Source organism: Coregonus lavaretus (assembly GCF_964263955.1).
Source record: "Coregonus lavaretus genome assembly, chromosome: 21".
NCBI classification, from domain to species: domain Eukaryota; kingdom Metazoa; phylum Chordata; class Actinopteri; order Salmoniformes; family Salmonidae; genus Coregonus; species Coregonus lavaretus.
The window spans coordinates 8,290,949-8,310,980 of NC_140008.1; the positions used below are offsets into that span (position 1 = coordinate 8,290,949).

The 20,032-nt window shown below is 43.6% G+C and overlaps 2 pseudogenes across 2 annotated transcripts in view; one reads left to right on the top strand and one right to left on the bottom strand.

The window, feature by feature from the left end:
• Positions 1-20,032, top strand: part of LOC311148739 (solute carrier family 15 member 5-like) — a 90,976-nt pseudogene that overhangs the window by 62,398 nt on the left and 8,546 nt on the right. The window lies entirely within an intron of this gene.
• LOC311148659 (E3 ubiquitin/ISG15 ligase TRIM25-like) lies at positions 924-9,258 on the bottom strand (annotated as a pseudogene). Its single transcript, XR_014615656.1, has 6 exons — positions 8,603-9,258; positions 8,037-8,123; positions 2,214-2,447; positions 1,854-2,013; positions 1,669-1,728; positions 924-1,432 (listed from the first exon to the last, which is right to left on the bottom strand). The product of XR_014615656.1 is annotated as an E3 ubiquitin/ISG15 ligase TRIM25-like (transcript).

Below are 20,032 nucleotides of genomic sequence, written 5' to 3' on the forward strand. Positions count from 1 at the left end.
CATCCACACCACATGCCAGCTTCAACACAATCCATTTACAAGTTAAAGACACACCTTGGAATAAATAGCAAAGGAAAACTACTACTAGATGGATTTTTTATTTCCCATCACCATGAATCATATTTAATAAATGAACAGTAGCAGACCTAACTTCATCTGTTCCTGACTCTAGATAGTGGATTAAAAAGACCATCAATCTCCAATGATATTAAAGTACAATTCTGAACATTATTGAAATACTGAGTGGCAAGTCAAGATATCTAATGGTTTTTATTGTTTGGTTAATAGCACCACCTGCTGGACAGGTTTAATGTTGCTTGACTGAGCAGTATGGGAGAATAAAAGATTGCAAACTTAGGGCCGGTTTCCCGGACATCTCCATTGAACATGCTTTTTAGTCTAGGACTAGGCTTCATCTGTGTCCGGGAAACCTGCCCATATAGTTTAAGTAGAAAGTAAGTTATTCCAGCTTGTAGTGGGCTGACTAGTCCTTGGGAATTGCCCGTTTGTTCCTGGACCATTTTCCATGCAGCTCCAGGTGACAGAGAACACATCAATATGATTAATGTGAATGTACAAGATTAAAACATTGCACAAATATGAATGCATTGAATTGTAATTCATAACATCTTCTGAAGATCAAATCAGTCAAATAATTGTACATAAAACAGAGCAGAATGAATCATCACATCTGGGGACCATCACCACCAGCATGACTAGTATCTATGTGGACCCTACTACAGTTTAACCAGCTCAGCTATAGACTACACCAGCGTGACTAGTATCTATGTGGACCCTACTACAGTTTAACCAGCTCAGCTATAGACTACACCAGCATGACTAGTATCTATGTGGACCCTACTACAGTTTAACCAGCTCAGCTATAGACTACACCAGCATGACTAGTATCTATGTGGACCCTACTACAGTTTAACCAGATCAGCAGTACCATTGAGAGAAACCCCAGGATAGAGGGGCTGAGTGAATGTGGTCTGGACTCTGTGGAGGAGGGTCATTGTGTCAGAAACACTGTAGAAGGACAGAGTACCTGCCTTGTGATCCAGGTACACTCCTACTCTGGAGGACTGAGGGCCTGATACTTCAGTCCCAACATTATTGTGTCTGAACCAATTACCAACACTATAACACTCTAAACACCAGGACTTGTCATTCTCTCCAAATCTATTACCTGTCCCTGTTCTGCTGATGTCTTTATATGAGACTGCTGTAACACACCACCCACTCCACTCCACCTCCCAGTAACAGCGTCCAGACAGACCCTCTCTACACAGAACCTGACAGTAGTTAGTGAATCTGTCTGGATGAACAGGATATGGTTGGACTTGGCCTGTACAGGTCACCTTTCTGTTCCCTTTAGACAGAGAGAGGAGTTTGTGTGCTGTGTTTGGGTCCAGTGTGAGCTGACAGGAATCTGGGAGAAGAGCAGAGCAGAGACCAATGAGGGGAGTTAGAACAATAAGTTAAGTCAGATACTGTATCTACCCTGTCTTTGATTAGAGCACAGCAGAGATCAAATCAGAGAAATATGAGGAGTCAGATAGATACCCAGTCTTTGATTAGATCTACTATTGCTATATATTTCTAGAGGGATTGTTAGGAGTGTCAGTAAAAAGAGACTGTTAGTTACTTCAGAATAAAGAGACTCACATTGTAAGAACTGTTCTCTGGTCTTGGGCTCTGGAGGCAGTAACACATCCACTATATTCACTACAGACACACAAACACATTCACAGAGAGAGGGAATGTTATCATCATACCATATTCCACATGTATATGACTAGTAGGGAACATTCAATGGTCTAAAGTTGATGTTCTTATTATTTTCAACACACCTGTAGTGGAGATCTTGTTCCATTCTCCTTTAAGGACGTCTTCTAGTTTCTCTCTCAGTTCAGATACAGTCTTACTCACATCTCCAAAGTACTGAAGAGGACGGACAACGATGCTGGGTAAGTCTGAAGATACACTGGTACTGGAGAGAGACTGATAACTCTGGAGAGAGAGAGAGAGAGAGAGAGAGAGAGAGAGAGAGAGAGAGAGAGAGAGAGAGAGAGAGAGAGAGAGAGAGAGAGAGAGAGAGAGAGAGAGAGAGAGAGAGAGAGAGAGAGAGAGAGAGAGAGAGAGAGAGAGAACAGAACCAAATGATTGAGAGTTTTAATTTCATATCACATGTAACAGGACAGTTTTTTTACCTGGAGGAAATGGATGTGATCCTCTGTGTGTGAGAGCTGCTCCAGCTCAGTGCTTCTCTTCCTCAGCTCAGCTATCTCCTGCTCCAGTTGCTCCAGGAGTCCTTCAGCTTGACTCACTTGAGCCTTCTCTTGGGCTCTGATCAGCTCCTTCACCTCAGAGCGCCTTCTCTCAATGGAGCGGATCAGCTCAGTAAAGATCTTATCACTGTCCTCCACTGCTGCCTGTGCAGAGCGCTGTTAAGAGAGAGAGAGAGAGAGAGGGACTGGCTTGTCTTACTTTAATGAGCCATCCTCATTACACTAACACCCCCACCCCTTAAAGCACATTGCGTGACACCACAACCTCCACACAATCACATTATACAGTACCCAACACCACAGTACAATACACCATCCAGCACCACATTCCAACCGTCCATCCAACCCCTCCTCTCCAGCCGTACAGACAGCCCCCCTGAGCCCCCATACCTCCTGAAACATCTCCACACTGTTGATCATTTTGTACAACTCAAACTCAACCCTAAGGCGTCAACAGTAATGGCATTACCCTGGCAACACAGAAAAAACATGATGAACAGTCTGTCATTGCAGAAAACGGACACCCCTCCCCAACTCCCAGGTCAACCCGAGCCAACCAGCTATTGGTGTCCAGGGCTCCATGTAATACCCTCCACTGGAGGACCCCTGACCTTTCCAGCACTGGGAGCTTATAGAGCCCCCTCCACCTATACCCTGCCATGCTCTCAGCCCCCACAACCCCCTGCCACTGATGCCCCTTCACACCCGCTAAGCTCCTGATGTGTCTAACCTTGACACTGAGGGTGTACAGCACCTTACCCCCCACCTCCTCAAACTCCCCCAGGCTCAGAGTGTTAAAAGTCAGTAAGTCCGCCGGACTCTCCTGCCAGTCCCCAGTCTCTGCTGCCACTTGCAGTGGTGGAAACGGTGGTGGCCCCTCCTCAGGCTGCTCCAGCCCCCTCCTCACTGGGTCAGGCAGAGCCTCCTGGACCTCCCCCAATACTCAGCAGCTGCCAGGCCCTCAGTACTGCAGCATAGAAATCAGAGACTCCTGCTGTATTGAGTCTCTCCGGCCGCATGATGAAGAGCTGCTGATCCAGCCCCAAACCACCAGCCCTCCTCAACAGAGCACATGCTGGTTCCCTCCAGCCCACCTCCGTACGGTACAGTAGCCTCTGTGGTGCTTTGAGTCAGAACGCTGCCACCCTGACCAGAAAATGTTTACTAACTTGCGCTGCAGGTCCACAAGCAGAATGCCGGGGTGGGGTTGAGAATGGCCAATTTATGCCACAGAGAGGATGCCACCAAGTTGTTGATGATCAGCACCGTCCCTCTGTATGACACCTGGGAGATGAGCCACCTCCACTTCGTCAACCTCGACACCACCGCTTGTGACACTCCTTCCCAGTTCTTCCTATCCCAACCCTCCGAGCCCAGATACACCCCAAGCATCTTGAGCCACTCACAGCCCCACTGCAACCCCCCTGGAAGCTGCGGAGGTGCCCTGTCCCTCCATGCCCCACATAACAGAGCCTCACTCTTGCCCCAGTTTAACTAAGCAGAAGACGCCCCCTCGTACACCCTCAAACTATTCTCCAGGGCCTGTAGGTTCTGCTCATCCCTAACCAACACAGACGTCATCAGCGTATTCTGACACTGCTATGCCTGTCCCCAACCCTATGCCTGGCTCCCACACTCCCTGTAGCCTCCTGCGTAGCAGGCCCAGAAAGGGCTCAATAACAAGAGTGTATAGCTGCCCTGAGAGAGGGCATCCCTGGTGAATGCCCCTCCCTACCCAGACTGGCCTACTGAGCCCTCCCCCCACCTTGACCATACACGACGCCCCAGCATACAACATTTGAACACAGGCCACAAAATTCTCCCCACAACCAAAACAACACATTGAACAGATATTCATGGTCCACCCTATCAAAGGCTTTCTCCTGATTATGAACAGATTGTCTGTGTTTGAGCGTCCTGGTACACAGTATGTTTGGTCCTTGTGTACAATAGAGTCTAGGTGGGACTTGAGTCTGTTAGCGAGGACCTTGGTAAAGACCTTATAGTCCAAACAGAGCAATGCCACAGGCCTCCAGTTCTTTAAGTCGCTCAAATCCCCTTTTTTGGGCAGGAGAGTCAAAGCCTCCCGTCTACAGCTTAGCGACAGCTCCCCCACCCCGACGCACTCACTCAACACATGTCCTGTAAAATAATTCCCCAGAACTTTTTATAAAAATCCACAGGCAGACCGTCTGAGAGACAGCAGCTGAGAGTTTGTGTAAGGCCAGGGAAATGTCTATTTGATTTCTCTGTGACAGAGAGAGTTTGGAAAGGTCTGTGAGCAGAACCTGAGAAAACCCAGGATAATAATAAGCCATTTAGCAGACGCTTTTATCCAAAGCGACTTACAGTCATGTGCATACATTTTTACATATGGTTGGTCCCGGGGATCGAATCCACTACCCTGGCATTACAAGCGCCATGCTCTACCAATTGAGCTACAGAGGACCACAGAGTTCTACCCTCTATAAATCAGAGTACAACTCCACAGCCTCATCTCCCCACAACAGAAGTTACCCACCCATCAGGCTCCCTCATCTCCCCCACAACAGAAGTTACCCACCCATCAGGCTCCCTCATCTCCCCACAACAGAAGTTACCCACCCATCAGGCTCCCTCATCTCCCCACAACAGAAGTTACCCACCCATCAGGCTCCCTCATCTCCCCACAACAGAAGTTACCCACCCATCAGGCTCCCTAATCTCCCCACAACAGAAGTTACCCACCCATCAGGCTCCCTCATCTCCCCACAACAGAAGTTACCCACCCATCAGGCTCCCTCATCTCCCCACAACAGAAGTTACCCACCCATCAGGCTCCCTCCTCTCCCCCACAACAGAAGTTACCCACCCATCAGGCTCCCTCATCTCCCCACAACAGAAGTTACCCACCCATCAGGCTCCCTCATCTCCCCACAACAGAAGTTACCCGCCCATCAGACTCCCTCATCTCCCCCACAACAGAAGTTACCCACCCATCAGGCTCCCTCATCTCCCCACAACAGAAGTTACCCACCCATCAGGCTCCCTCATCTCCCCCACAACAGAATTTACCCACCAATCAGGCTCCCTCATCTCCCCCACAACAGAAGTTACCCACCCATCAGGCTCCCTCATCTCCCCCACAACAGAAGTTACCCACCCATCAGGCTCCCTCATCTCCTCACAACAGAAGTTACACGCCCATCAGACAAACGTAAAACAAGGGATTTTCTTGGTTTCCCCACTCTGTTTTTCCAACCCCAAAAAGAAAGAGCTGGGAGCAATCATCTCTCGCAACATGTTAAAGCTCTGGGCTTTCCCTACATCCCATCACTGACAGAGAGACTCAAACTCCCCCTTCTGCTGTCCCCACCTCTCCCAAAAGCCTTGGAAGCTTGAGCAAAAAGTGACATCTTGTAAGAGTTTTACATAGAATTTCCAATAGGACACCTGCCTGGGCCCTGGTGAAACAGAGAACTGAGCCCTGTACTAGGTGCAGACACATTTTGGAAAGCAAAGACAAGGTAATTGATTTTGGCTCTAACCACTAACAACCTACCCTTACACACCTCTTTTGCTACCCCTGCACTAAGATTTGTGCCATGGCTCAGCACCTGCACCCCCTTCCACCAGACCCCCCAATACACTTCATTAATCACATCACTGTGTGTCTCTTGCAAAAAAATCAAGTTTAAATGTTTTTGTTTGACATATTCCCCCAGTTTCTGCCGCCGTTCATGTTAAGGAAGTCTAACCGTGAAATCTCCATAAGAGGTGGGAGGGAAATCACCACAATCAGAAACCAGTAGAGAAGCACATAAAGCCACCATGCCAGAAAAAACATGACAAGAGTCATCGTTACAACACTGTACATAGCGTAATATAACATTTCTTCTTCTTTGGAGTTTAACGGCGGTTGGTATCCAATATGTTGCATTACCGCCCCTACTGGACTATAATATAAATCCATTTTACTATGTGATACAAAATAGGAAAAGGGGAAACTATAATAATTTTTAAAAAACACCCTTCCAACTAACCCTACACTCATTAAATACCCACTACCCCATTCCACTACTTTGACCCTATCTGCTCCTGCACCATGCCAACGGCCTGGAAGGACGGGACACCACCACTCAACACACCCTGTAACTCTTCTGAAGTCAAATCTTGTATGCCCAAATACTTCTCTGCAGCTGCCACCACAACATCCATTTTCTGTGATTTACGTTCCATTTGTGCGGTACAGTTGATAACCATTGCTATGAACGCTAAGAAGCCAACATTACTAAAGCATATATCACTCGTTGGCCTATCCCTCTGTGCTGGCACAGATCTACTACTCACAGGGATCCTCTCAGGATCTCTCACCCTTGACCCATCCTCCTCTACTTTCTTCACTGTCTCAGCATACGACACCTTCTGCACTACTCTGACTCTAGCCACCTCAACCTGCCTCCCGCGCACCGGACACTTCCGATCACCAGCAACATGGGCATCCCAACAGTTGACAAACAACTTTATCCACCGAAACTACACAATCCTTTATCCCATTCTCTTCCGCACACATAAAACATCTTGGAATTTCCCTCCCACAAACTGCTGCGAAATGACCATAAACGTTGCACCTGAGTTTATGGATTTGGCACAAAAGCTCGAATCAAGATAACTGATATATCATAACATGACTTTCTCTGGTAAAGACTCATAACTCAAAAGGACTGACTCCTCTGTTTCACCACGTTCACCACCGGGTCTGCGTCCCACCAAACGGCGGGAATCACAAACACCAGGAAACTTCAACTTGAATTGCTCCACCTCTACACTTAACGCTACCCCAGAAATCACTCCTTTCAATGGTGCCCTGTTCCTAAGAGCAAAGCAAGAAACAGATCTTGACCCAAGTTGCGTGACACAGAGCGCCCACTCCCTCTGGTCAGAAGAAACACAAACAAATATCACAAGTCCACTACAGGTTACCTTCACTGATTCAACTGCACCCAACTCCTTTCCTACCCACCCTGAAACCACAAATTGTTCTGCCAATAGGTATGGATCCACTTTCTCCAAAAATGTAATTCCTACTGCACCAAATTCTTCTTTATCATGTCCATTGATACCAGGCTCTGGTTCCGAGCTCTTCACCACACCTTCTACCTCACTTAACTCTCCCTCATTCATTTCCATTTCACCTCCAGAACTCGGTCTGGCGCACGGCTCACTCTGTTTGCACTTGAGTTATAACATTTGAAAGTCTCTATTCCTTTGAAACTTTTGTGAGTGTAATGTTTACTGTTAATTTCTGGTGGTTTATTTCACTTTTGTTTATTATCTATTTCACTTGCTGTGGCAATGTAAACATATGTTTCCCATGCCAATAAAGCCCTTTGAATTCAATTGAATTGAGAGCGAGAGAGAGAGCTCCATGTATAGGGGACATGTATAGGGGACATGAGTCGGTCATGGTTACTCATGGTTATGTGATGAGGTAGCCCCGCCTTCGACTTCAAAATCTGTGTCGGCCCTCAGCCCAATAGGGAATGTCCTCTTGGTGTAACGGTCAAGATGTTGTTTTCTCCCTCAGTAGACCCGGGTTCATATCCAGCCGGTTACATTAAGCAGTATATTCTCTGAAAGGGGACCAGACAGCCTGTTCCCAACAGTGGGGTCAGTGTGATTGGATAGGGGCCTCTCTCCCTCTCTCTCTCTCTGACTGGAGGAGAGATGTGAAATGGTGTGTCTCCTCTGGTCAACAATACTCACCTTGAGAGACTCCACAGCCTGTTGGAGCTCCTTCTCTCTCTCCTGGAATCTCTGCTGGACCTTCTGCTGACTCATCCCCAGCTGCCTCTGTGGAGAATCACTCTTCAATGAGCTATCAAGATTTATTTGTCCAGTAGATCAATAGTATAGTAATGGGACATAGGGCCAATAGAAGATAGGGATTAAAATGTTGAGGAAGTGTCTGTGTGAAATTATATTATTAAGTTGTTATGTGAATGATTATAGTTTTAACAGTGCACAAAACAGGGGAGCTGATTGGGTGTTTGATAACGAATAATAATGATGTTTGATAAATTATAATGGTTTTTGATAACAAATTACAATGGTGTTTGATAACGAATGATAATGGTGTTTGACTTTAGAAAATGGTGATACATTTGGAGAATCTGGGTTAACATATCTATATACTCAAGGTTTGTGTTCATATTTCTTCTGCCGTGGATCAATTTCATTTGAATGATCTCATATTCAAACAGCCTTAGTTCCTACTGTATCTTTCATTCTTTGTTTATCAGACAGTCACCAACAAGTTGTTCTGGTCTTACCTGTTTCTCAGTCCTCTCTGCTGCAGCTGACACTGTATCATGGCATTTATGTTCATCCATTGTACACAGCAGACAGATACACTGCTGATCGGTACGACAGTAAACCTCCAGTAGTTTGTCATGATGAGAGCAGATCTTCTCCTGTAGTTGTGCGGTGGCTTTGACCAGCTTGTGCTTCTTGAAAGCAGGAGATTCATAGTGAGGTTGGAGGTGAGTCTCACAGTAAGAGGCCAGACATGCCAGACAAGACATGAGGGCTTTCTGCTTTCTGGTCCCAGTGCAGACATCACACGCCACATCTCCAGGTCCAGCATAGCTCAGAGCAGGAGGGGGAGCAGCCTGGAGTCCTGTCTTCTTCAGTTTCTCCACCACCTCAGCCAACATGTTATTTTTCCTCAGAGTAGGCCTTGGAGTGAAGGTCTGTCTGCACTGTGGACAGCTGTAGACACCTTTCAGACGATCCTGATCCCAGTTTTTTTAAATAAAGCCCATACAGTAGCTGTGTCCACAGGCAGTAGTCACCGGATACTTCAGTAGATCCAGACAGATGGAGCAACAGAACAGTTCCTGATTCTCTGCCATTTTGGTGCTCTCTCCCGTAGGTTAAGCAATGGCAGTGTCAAAGATGACTTTCTGTTCAGTGTCAAAGATGACTTTCTGTTTCATGGACCTCTACACCAGAGGACAGGAAGTTGCTTCCTACTTGACTGTGTACTCTGTATGTAGAGGGGGTGTGGTTTCTTTGATAAGGAAGTATGACAGAGTGTTGGGTAGTAGGCAGAGATGGTTAGTATTTATGTTTGAAATACATATTTTAATTACTTCTGAATATTTTGTCATTTGAATTACACTGGGCTTAACTACACTCCAATGCATTTTGTATTTTGTACTTTCAGAATACTAAATCGTTTTCTATGCCATTTTTTATAGCGGTTCACATCTTGTGGCCCCCCCTTTCACCCTGCAATGGTATCAGAAGTCTGATAGCACTATGGTGTGATAATAACATCTGCTAAATGAATTACATATAAATGTATATGGGAAAATGTTGATAGATACTTTTTTGAGGGAAAATGTACTTGATACGATTGTAATATATTGTTGTCTCACCTAGCTGTCTTAAGATGAAGGCACTAATTGAAATTCGCCCTGCTAAATGACTAAAATGTAAATGTAAAAATGAATAATTGCAAAGCATGCTGAGTATTATTCTAAAGAGCTCCGCCCCGAAACAAGGCTAAAAATAATACCCAGTGTGCTTTGCAGTTAATTTCTTATGTTCATTTTCACATATACATTTACATTTTAGTCATTTAGCTTATCCAGAGTGACTTGCTCAACTAAGGTAGATAACAAAATACAGTATCACTGTCATAGCAAGAAAAAAGGTTTTGTCACTATTTCTGAGAATATTGTTGTTGTTTGGATCGGTTACTTGCAAATGTATTTTTGTATTTAAAATGAATACATTACATTTAATTAAATACATTACAAATACAAGTATTTAGTAGTTTATTTTGATACATTGATCTTGATGGTATTTTGTATCTGTATTTTGTAATTAAATGTAGTAATTTCTACCCATCCGTGGTAGTAGAATACTCTGTCTGCAGGTTTTTTTTTAGGACCAGGACACTGGAGGCAAAGGACCGGTTTAAACAGGAAAATGTCCTGGAGTTTTATTAAAAATAAATGTTTCACAAATCACTTTCAAAAGGCATTGAAAAGGCAAAATAAAATACCTAGCCCTCCTCAGAGCATAATGACTGGGTAATCACTTACAAACTCAATTTAAAGAGATCAGGGTGTTGTTTCAGTTCTCGGAAAAGTGTTCTGAGAACTGACACATCTTAGTGTTCAACCCTACTACTGAGCTGTTGTAACTTCTATCTCAACAACAGGATGCTGCCCCTCATCAAGAAGCTATTTTGGCACTCCTCCTAGAACATTTGGTTTAGACAGAGGACCAGAAAGAGGAACTTGTGTGACACACTGTTCTAATGAAGTTTTACTGGCAGAATGTTATCTTCATTATATCTTCTTCACACAATAACTAAGTTTAGTACCTTTAAGACTAACTGTATGTCATCTTACTTTTTAATTACATTTGACCTAAGTCAATTTCTGTCACCACAAATGTTATCCACAAGTTCATCTGACTGGGGAAGTAAATATAGGGCTTCATTGCCAAAATCCTGAAGTATCCCTTTAAGTCAAAACTATAACTGAAATGTCTTTGGCCACCATACCAATCAAAACTACATCAAAAGACTTCATCAAAAGGTCCATAGGCTTTGAGATAGTGGCTTGGTTGGAGACCCACCAGCCGCATGGTGGCTCACCAAACGGGCATAGAGAGTTGACTGCAGCAAGGTGTACTGCTTAACTAGGATGTGGCCCTAATTGGAGAGTGGCTTTAGGGTGGAGTACGCTTCCAACAGCAGGCATTCCCTTCAACATGTTACAGAAGATAATGTGGAGACAGAGATGGGCAGTATCTCTGTTATACGTATTTGAAATACATATTTCAATTGAGTATTTTGTCATTTGTATTTCACTGGCCTGAACTAAAATCCTATGTATTTGTAACAAGATACTTTTGAGACCTGTAATTTGTAAAAAAAACAACAACATTTTGTTGTATTTTTAATAAAAACCAAAGTGTTTCCAGAGTTTTTGTAGAATTAAGATAGACTTTACTGCAATTTAGATAAAGCCGAGGTGGTCTGCAGAACATCTGATTTTCCACCTCCCATCTCTCAGTTTATATAGTCATTTTATATACATTTGACCTTAATCCCTCCCTCGTTGGTTCCCCCACCACTGTCTCCAAATCTCCATCTTTTGACCACTCTGCCCACTCTCTTAATTTATGATAGTGGCGAATTCTAACTTCTCCTCCTCCTGTGTATTCAGAATTGAAGACAATAGGGGCCGGACCAAGCTTTCTCATGTTGTTTGCCCTTAAGTGAGACAGAGTAGTTAACCAAACATTTTCAACATATCCCCCCTTTGGGACTTAAATAAGTCCCACATCATTACACACAAACACCGCAAATGTATATAATGACGAATATATGAATGCATTGATATGCAGTGACTAACATAAAAATCTACATGTTTATAATATAAGGCACAATTCTTGCATTTAGGTTATATTTTTAAAACATTACTTATTCAAACAGAGACAATATAAATGTTTCTACTTGAAATAAACTATATACAGTTGAAGTCGGAAATTTACATACACTTAGGTTGGAGTCATAAAACTCGTTTTTCAACCACTCCACAAATTTGTTGTTAACAAACTATAGTTTTGGCAAGTTGGTTAGGACATCTACTTTCTGCATGACACAAGTAATTTTTCCAACAATTGTTTACAGACAGATTATTTCACTTATAATTCACTGTATCACAATTCCAGTGGGTCAGAAGTTTACATACACTAAGTTGACTGTGCTGTTATGGCTTTAGAAGCTTCTGATAGGCTAATTGACATCATTTGAGTCAATTGGAGGTGTACCTGTGGATGTATTTCAAGGCCTACCTTCAAACTCAGTGCCTCTTTGCTTGACATCATGGGAAAATCAAAAGAAATCAGCCTCCACAAGTCTGGTTCATCCTTGGGAGCAATTTCCAAACGCCTGAAGGTACCACATTCATCTATACAAACAATAGTATGCAAGTATAAACACCATGGGACCACGCAGCCATCATACCGCTCAGGAAGGACACGCGTTCTGTCTCGTAGAGATGAACGTACTTTGGTGCGAAAAGTGCTAATCAATCCCAGAACAACAGCAAAGGACCTTGTGAAGATGCTGGAGGAAACAGGTACAAAAGTATCTATATCCACAGTAAAACGAGTCCTATATCGACATAACCTGAAAGGCCGCTCAGCAAGGAAGAAGCCACTGCTCCAAAACCTCCATAAAAAAGCCAGACTATGCTTTGCAACTGCACATGGGGACAAAGATCGTACTTTTTGGAGAAATGTCCTCTGGTCTGATGAAACAAAAATAGAACTGTTTGGCCATAATGACCATCGTTATGTTTGGAGGAAAAGGGGGATGCTTGCAAGCCGAAGAACACCATTCCAACCGTTAAGCACGGGGGTGGCAGCATCATGCTGTGGGGGTGCTTTGCTGCAGGAGGGACTGGTGCACTTCACAAAATAGATGGCATCATGAGGAAGGAAAATTATGTGGATATATTGAAGCAACATCTCAAGACATCAGTCAGGAAGTTAAAGCTTGGTCGCAAATGGGTCTTCCAAATGGACAATGACCCCAAGTATACTTCCAAAGTTGTGCCAAAATGGCTTAAGGACAACAAAGTCAAGGTATTGGAGTGGCCATCATAAAGCCCTGACCTCAATCCTATAGAAAATCTGTGGGCAGAACTGAAAAAGTGTGTGCGAGCAAGGAGGCCTAAAAACCTGACTCAGTTACACCAGCTCTGTCAGGAGGAATGGGCCAAAATTCACCCAACTTATTGTGGGAAGCTTGTGGAAGGCTACCCAAAACGTTTGACCCAAGTTAAACAATTTAAAGTCAATGCTACCAAATACTAATTGAGTGTATGTAAACTTCTGACCCACTAGGAATGTGATGAAAGAAATAAAAGCTGAAAGAAATCATTCTCTGTACTATTATTCTGACATTTCACATTCTTAAAATAAAGTGGTGATCCTAACTGACCTAAGACAGGGAATTTCTACTAGGATTAAATGTCAGGAATTGTGAAAAACAGAGTTTAAATGTGTTTGGCTAAGGTGTATGTAAACTTCCGACTTCAACAGTAAGTGTTGCTACTTAACATGTTAACATATGAGTGCTAGTATCCTAACACATAAAAAAGAATGCAGCTTTGTTTTAACCATAATATCTATTTAAGGCAGTTATCTTGCAGTTGTATAAGCAATGCCTGAAATTCTAAATCCCTTATAATATTATTCTTCATAATATCGTCCCTTATGTTTTACAAGGTCTAGTAATGCTTGCTCTCCATTTCGGACACCTCCCCAACAACCATTTTCTGAATCCAAGCAGAACCTGTTTAGGGGATTAAGAGACATGTCCATGTACACTTCTAACCGGAAACCCTATGTTACATGCATATACTACATAGAGAAAACATGAGAAAGGCCTATTCTATCTTTTTAGGATTCCAGGTTTTCCCCAGGCGTCCTATATGGGACCCTTAGTTCCAATAACAAAATCCATTTTAATGTTGCCTCACCTACTTTCCTTAATTAATGCTTAGACTCTTTATCACCACTAAAGTAATATGGAGCAGGATATAAGTCTGGGAGATTGATATCTCCAAGTCCAGTTTTCTTCAGCTGTTGCATGTCCTTGTAGTCATGACAAGCCCATCCTCCTCCTGCCACTACCCCATACAGACATTCTGGGTTGCCATAAGGGCAGTCAAGTGGTCCTCATTGTTGTGAGGGCCCGGCAGGGCTCTCTTCCGATAATGACCATCTACTTCTGGGCCACAACTCCGGGCCGGCGTTGGGTCCATTTGGCTCGAGACCTTCTTCCGTCACTAAGGTCTCGGCATCCTCAGCTTCCTCATCTCTCGATCGTTGGTTTCCATGCGGTACTCTGGTGCAATGGTTTAGATGATACCAGGCTGAGCTCCCCTCGACCCTTACGACAGTTGGTGTAGCCTGGGTGACGGTGTCGGGTCCCTCACGTCTCTGTTCGTTCCACTTCCTTCTGTAGACCCTGACGTAGACCTTCTGCCCCGGGACCACTGGTCGTGGTGGATTCGCCTCTGGTTCCAGAACTCTGCTTCTCTCCTGTTGGTATATAACTTAATGTATAACAGTTAGTTGCCTGATATACCCTTCTAATTCCCTTTCCAATTGCTCTAGAGGCGGACCCTCATATGGTCCCCTAAGCACCGGCACTGGCATGGGTCGACCGTAAGCATTTCATGCGGTGTTAGATGCGTTATTCTGTTAGCTTGCATGCAATAGCTCCTTAGTGCCAGAGGTAAGGCATCCACCCAATTCAACTTTGTACTCTCACATATCCTAATCTTTGCTTTATGCGCAGCTGCTGCATTACTAGTTTCGCAGTGTTCTGCATAAATGCCGAATCATTGTCTGAACTGATTTCTGTCAGAATCACAAATCATGGTATCACTTCTCTCGCTAAGAATTTCACTACTGTTGCTGCCCCTAGAGTTTTAGATGGAACTGCTTCTACCCATCTGCTAAATCTGCCAATTACCCCTAGCATATACCTTTTCCCATTCACTGGTTTTATCATATCCACATAGTCTATTACCAGGTGTCTAAAAGGTCCTTCTGGTACTGGAATATGTCCAATTGGTGCTGTTATTCCATTTCTGATATTGTTTTTCGCACGTTTCACATTCTGCCAATCTTAAATCTGCTGTTGCTTGCATATATGGAGACCAGAAACCCTGTTTTCTAAGTTTCCTTACTCCCTCCCCTCTTCCACAATGATCAAACCCATTCATTACTACTGCTCATATTCTTAATATCATTTAGATATTTACCAAAAGACCCCAGAGGACCGGTAATTTGCCCTTTGGACACATGGCTCACATCGCGATTAATGCGCCCAAAAAACAAAACAACACTACCTGTTAAATCAAAATAACAAATCAAATTAGGACGACAACCCTTGATAACATCTTAACTTAATTGTATCGCATAAGGTAATTCAAGGAATAGTAAAATTGACTGGCGACAGGTGTCCCTTTTTCAGGGCTAGCTCTCTCTCTCTCTGTCCTTGTCATGGTCCGAATCACACCTAGGCCTATTGCTAAATTATAAACTTCTTCCTAATCATTAGTGTTTACATACTACATTTAAATCTCACACAATGTCTCTAGGCTTTCTAGTGAGGGTGATCAGGCCTCACCAGAAAGTCAGAACAGAGGTCAGAGGTCATTCAACCCCATTTAAGTGAGTGTCTCTTTCCCTTTTCCTCCCCTTTACCTCAGATATTATTTAACGATATTTCAAACATTTCAAACATTTGATGTACCAGGTTTACATTGTTTTTTTTTTCAGTACATTTCTTATCAGGAGAATTTACATGTGTGCAACCAAAACTCTGGCAATAGACAACTCAGAAAATATAAATTATGTGCCCTTTATTTCTAACCTGTGAAAAATCCACTAAATCAAAAATAAAACCTACACAGCTAACAAATATTCATAATAGGTGGGTTGTGTGTGCTGTTGTGTGTGGTGAAACGTAGGGCAAAAACAAACAAATGGCCAGGCCTTATTTAATTTGGCTGCTCCCTGTTACGGCCTAATTATAAAATTGCCGAATTTTAATAACTACTCCCCCCAGCCCACAGACTCGGGAAACATTCTAAAGAGAGATAATGAAACACCCATTCTCCTGGAAAAGAAAGTGTACATTTCGTTAACTTTTACTATAGTAAATCTTAATCAGCCATCATGTATGTCAATTGCTGTCCTTTGTAAGTAAACACAAACAAGTGTCTACTTTCTTCTGCTAAAGGTACACAAAAAAATGCTCCACATAAGTCTATCACTGAGAACCATTTTGCATCTGGTGGAATGTTTGTTAACAGTGTGTGTGGATTGGGCACCTCTGCTTGGTAGTCTTAAACTACTTCATTCACTGCTCTCAGGTCATGGACCAGTCTCTACTTCTGTTTGTCTGCCTTTAGTACTGGTAGCAGTGTCGTGTTACAGTCACTCTGAGTTTTAACCAATACTCCTGATTCTATCAGTCCCTCTATCGTAGCTTGAATTCCTGCCTCTGCTTCAGGTTTCATTGGGTATTGCTGTTTCCATGGGGGTCTTGTGTCTGCCTTCACTTTAATGCAAATTGGATTAGCTGATTTTACCCAACCCACATCTGTATCATGTTTTGCCCATAAGTCTTCTGTGATCATACTTTCATTTGTTTCCTTAGCTTTTCTTGTTTTGTTTCTACTGGCATCTGTCTTTCCTCAGTTATTTCCACTTCCTGTGGTTCCCCCATCAGTTCTGCAAAGCATAGGACTTTAATGAGGTTTTTGTCAACAGACTGGAAAATTAATGGATTCTCTGTTTCTACCCACTGTGTATTTTTAGCCTTCTTCATCATTGGTCCTAGGTATTTTGCCTGATATCCCTCAGCCACTAAAAGTGTTATGTGAGGTTCTGTTCCTGGTATTTCAAACCAGGTCTGTATGATTTCAGATCCTGGAGCATCTTGTGCTTCCATTGCTGCCCCTTGTTTCCCTATTATAAAATATTGCGATCTCATGGAGGCTGGTTTACCCCATGCCTTCCTCAGCCATAGTTGTTCTAGCAAATGATTTTGATATGGGTCATATTGCAGTGTACGATGATAGCCTAATTTTGGTAACTTCATTTCTGGAGCTTGAGCCCTGATACATTTCCCCCACTTCTTTAGTACCTTTTGTTCTGGTGATTCTATGTTCCCTATCCAGTTTACATTTGCTGTTTTGTCCATAGCCATCATCATCTGTGGACGTACACCTTCCTGATCTATTATTAGTCCCTCTGATGTGCATTTAATTTGGATGCCCATTCTACACAGTTCATCTCTCCCTAATAGATTAACTGGAGTGTGTTCTGATACTAATATAGATATGCAGGTAACTTTTCCTCCTGCTTCTAGTTTTACTGGAACTGTCATAGGTATTAGCTGTGTTTGTCCCGAAAATCCTACTGTCTTTGCCTGACATATGCCTGACCTACTGCATATTTGCCTGACATGGGGAGGTGAGAGGCATAATTTGGACTTACACATGAGTAAGTTGCTCCAGTATCTATCATCTTTGGTGTGGCTCTATTATACTCTATTATTCACCTGAACCTGCAGCATCGGTTCTTCATCAGCCGGCATAGTTACTGCCACTAGCTGACCCTCCAATCTAGGATTCTCTGGGCATCCCTAGTATCCCTGATTTGGTCCTCCCCACGGGTTCACTGGGCCATGTGGAGCCTGTGTCTGTAACTGCTGCCACGCATCCGAACTAGGGCCATTTCCTTGCCAATTACCCTGTTATGGTTGCCCAGGCAGCCATGGATTGGTAGGACAATTCCCTCTTACATGTCCTGATTGATGACACCCCCCAGCAGACACCTGGTGGTCTTCCTGGTCCACCATTTTGGTATGTCTGCTGCTGTGATTAGTGCCCTTGATTCCTGGGTTGGTTTCCATTATTTTTGTTTTGCCACTGTCCAGGGGATTGTTGTGTGTACACATTCACTACTGGTATGGCAGGAGCTCTTTGGCCTTGTGGTTGAGGCTGTAGTTGTGGACCTCCCTGGAGAACAGGTGCCATGGCGCCCTCTTCTGGCAGTGCTGGAGTAATCACTGGAGCTTGTGTTTTCTTTTTGTCCTTTCTTGTCAGCTCTTCCAGCTGCATCTGTCCCAGTTTTCTCAGAATGTCTCTCCCCTGCTTTGCCAGTTTCCGTTCTTCCCTCCTGTATTTCTCCATTGCGTGGATAATATGGTCGCTGAACTCCTTGCGTGACCTTGACGTTGGTCCTATCACATCTTCCGGTCTGCTTCTGACAGGCGTTGACATTGCCTCCATCAGTGAGGTCCTGAACAGTGTTGTCATCAGTGGATCCCCCTCTGGGTCTTTTTCTGTTTCTTGTCACCACCTCTTCAGCTGGTCCTCCAAGTAACTTGCATGGTTTTGTTTATCCCCCAATGGTTCCCCTCTCAGTGCTTAGGGTCTATTTTGGCCGGATACTCTATTCTCAGAGTGTGCCATAGTCCTGGCCTGTAATTGTCAAAGGCCACTCCATCGCATCGCCTGTATGAGACCACCCGCCTGCAACAGGTCCTCCATTTTGGCCACTCCCACCACCCTGGCCAGCAATGCCTTCAAATCTCCCACCGCCAGTAGCTTCCCCATTGTTTATTTTTCAAATGTTCTAATCCATTTTCCTGTATGTTTGGCAGTCCAGTCACTAGGCCTTCCAGGTCCTTTGATCCCCAGGGCACATAGTGAACCTGTGTCCCCTTTACCAAAATGGGATACTGGGTTCCATGCTTTTCTGGATTTTTTATTGTCCTTCTGTTCCTTAAATTTGATTTTTCCAGATGGGCTTGCAGTGCCTTACCTAATTCTGTTACTATAGCTTTGCCTCCCGTGGCTCCTTGTGGTGATGATAGTCCCTCTGTCTCACCCTGTTCTTGATCAGAGTCAACACACTGTCTGAGTTCTTCACCTTCCTCATCACTTGCATTCTCCCATTCACTTTGCCCATCATAATCTTGTTCATTTATCCCATCATTTTCCAGTTTGGTTAATATGCCCCTCAGTCCCTCATAACAGTCTATGTCTAAGTGTGATCCTTTTTCTCTTTTTGGGGTGGAAGCCTGCTGCTTCCCTTCTACTTCTAGCTCTACATTCCCTGTTATTGAGACTAGTCCTGTGACCTGAGGATACTGCCCCCCTTGTGTGTATGGTGGTGGTGTAGGTAAACCAGCCTTTTTTGGTTCTTTCTCTTTTTCCATTATTATCCTTCTAGCTTTGGCTCTCCCTCCAACTGTTTCCTTCCTCCCAAAACATTTTTAAAATGTCTCTCTCTTTCTCTCTTCTTCTTTCTTTCCTCCCCTTTCTCTCCTGTTTTATAGTTCTTTATTATGGTATCCATTTCCTCACACACTGCCACATCAAACGTCCCTTCCTTTGGCCATTTTGTTGCTATTTTTCTGGTTTTTATTTATCAGATATTTTTCCAATCTCTTCTTTATTCTCTGGGAACCTTCTCTTTATTATTTCTACTGGTGTTCCTGCCATCTCTATTCCCTGTGTTCTTGGTCTACCTGATGTTAGCCTTATGTTTGGTTCAGTGTCTATGTTAGGGTGAAAGGTCAACAATATTTTCCTTCCTGTTTTTCTTGTCCCTAATTGTTCCCTTATTACTGTTGCTCGTTTTGGAATAACCCACTGAACTTCTCTCAATACTATAGACACTTCTAATTGTGGTTCTATTATCCTGGTGTCGTTACGGGATCAATGACATAGGTAATAGCTGTTTCGCATTAGATTGTGCCCCCTTCCGATAATATTTAGTCAGCCACCAATTGTGCAAGTTCTCCCACTTAAAAAGATGAGAGAGGCCTGTAATTTTCATCATAGGTACACGTCAACTATGACAGACAAATTGAGAAAAGAAAATCCAGAAAATGACATTGTAGGATTTTTAATGAATTTATTTGCAAATTATGGTGGAAAATAAGTATTTGGTCACCTACAAACAAGCAAGATTTCTGGCTCTCACAGACCTGTAACTTCTTCTTTAAGAGGCTCCTCTGTCCTCCACTCGTTACCTGTATTAATGGCACCTGTTTGAACTTGTTATCAGTATAAAAGACACCTGTCCACAACCTCAAACAGTCACACTCCAAACTCCACTATGGCCAAGACCAAAGA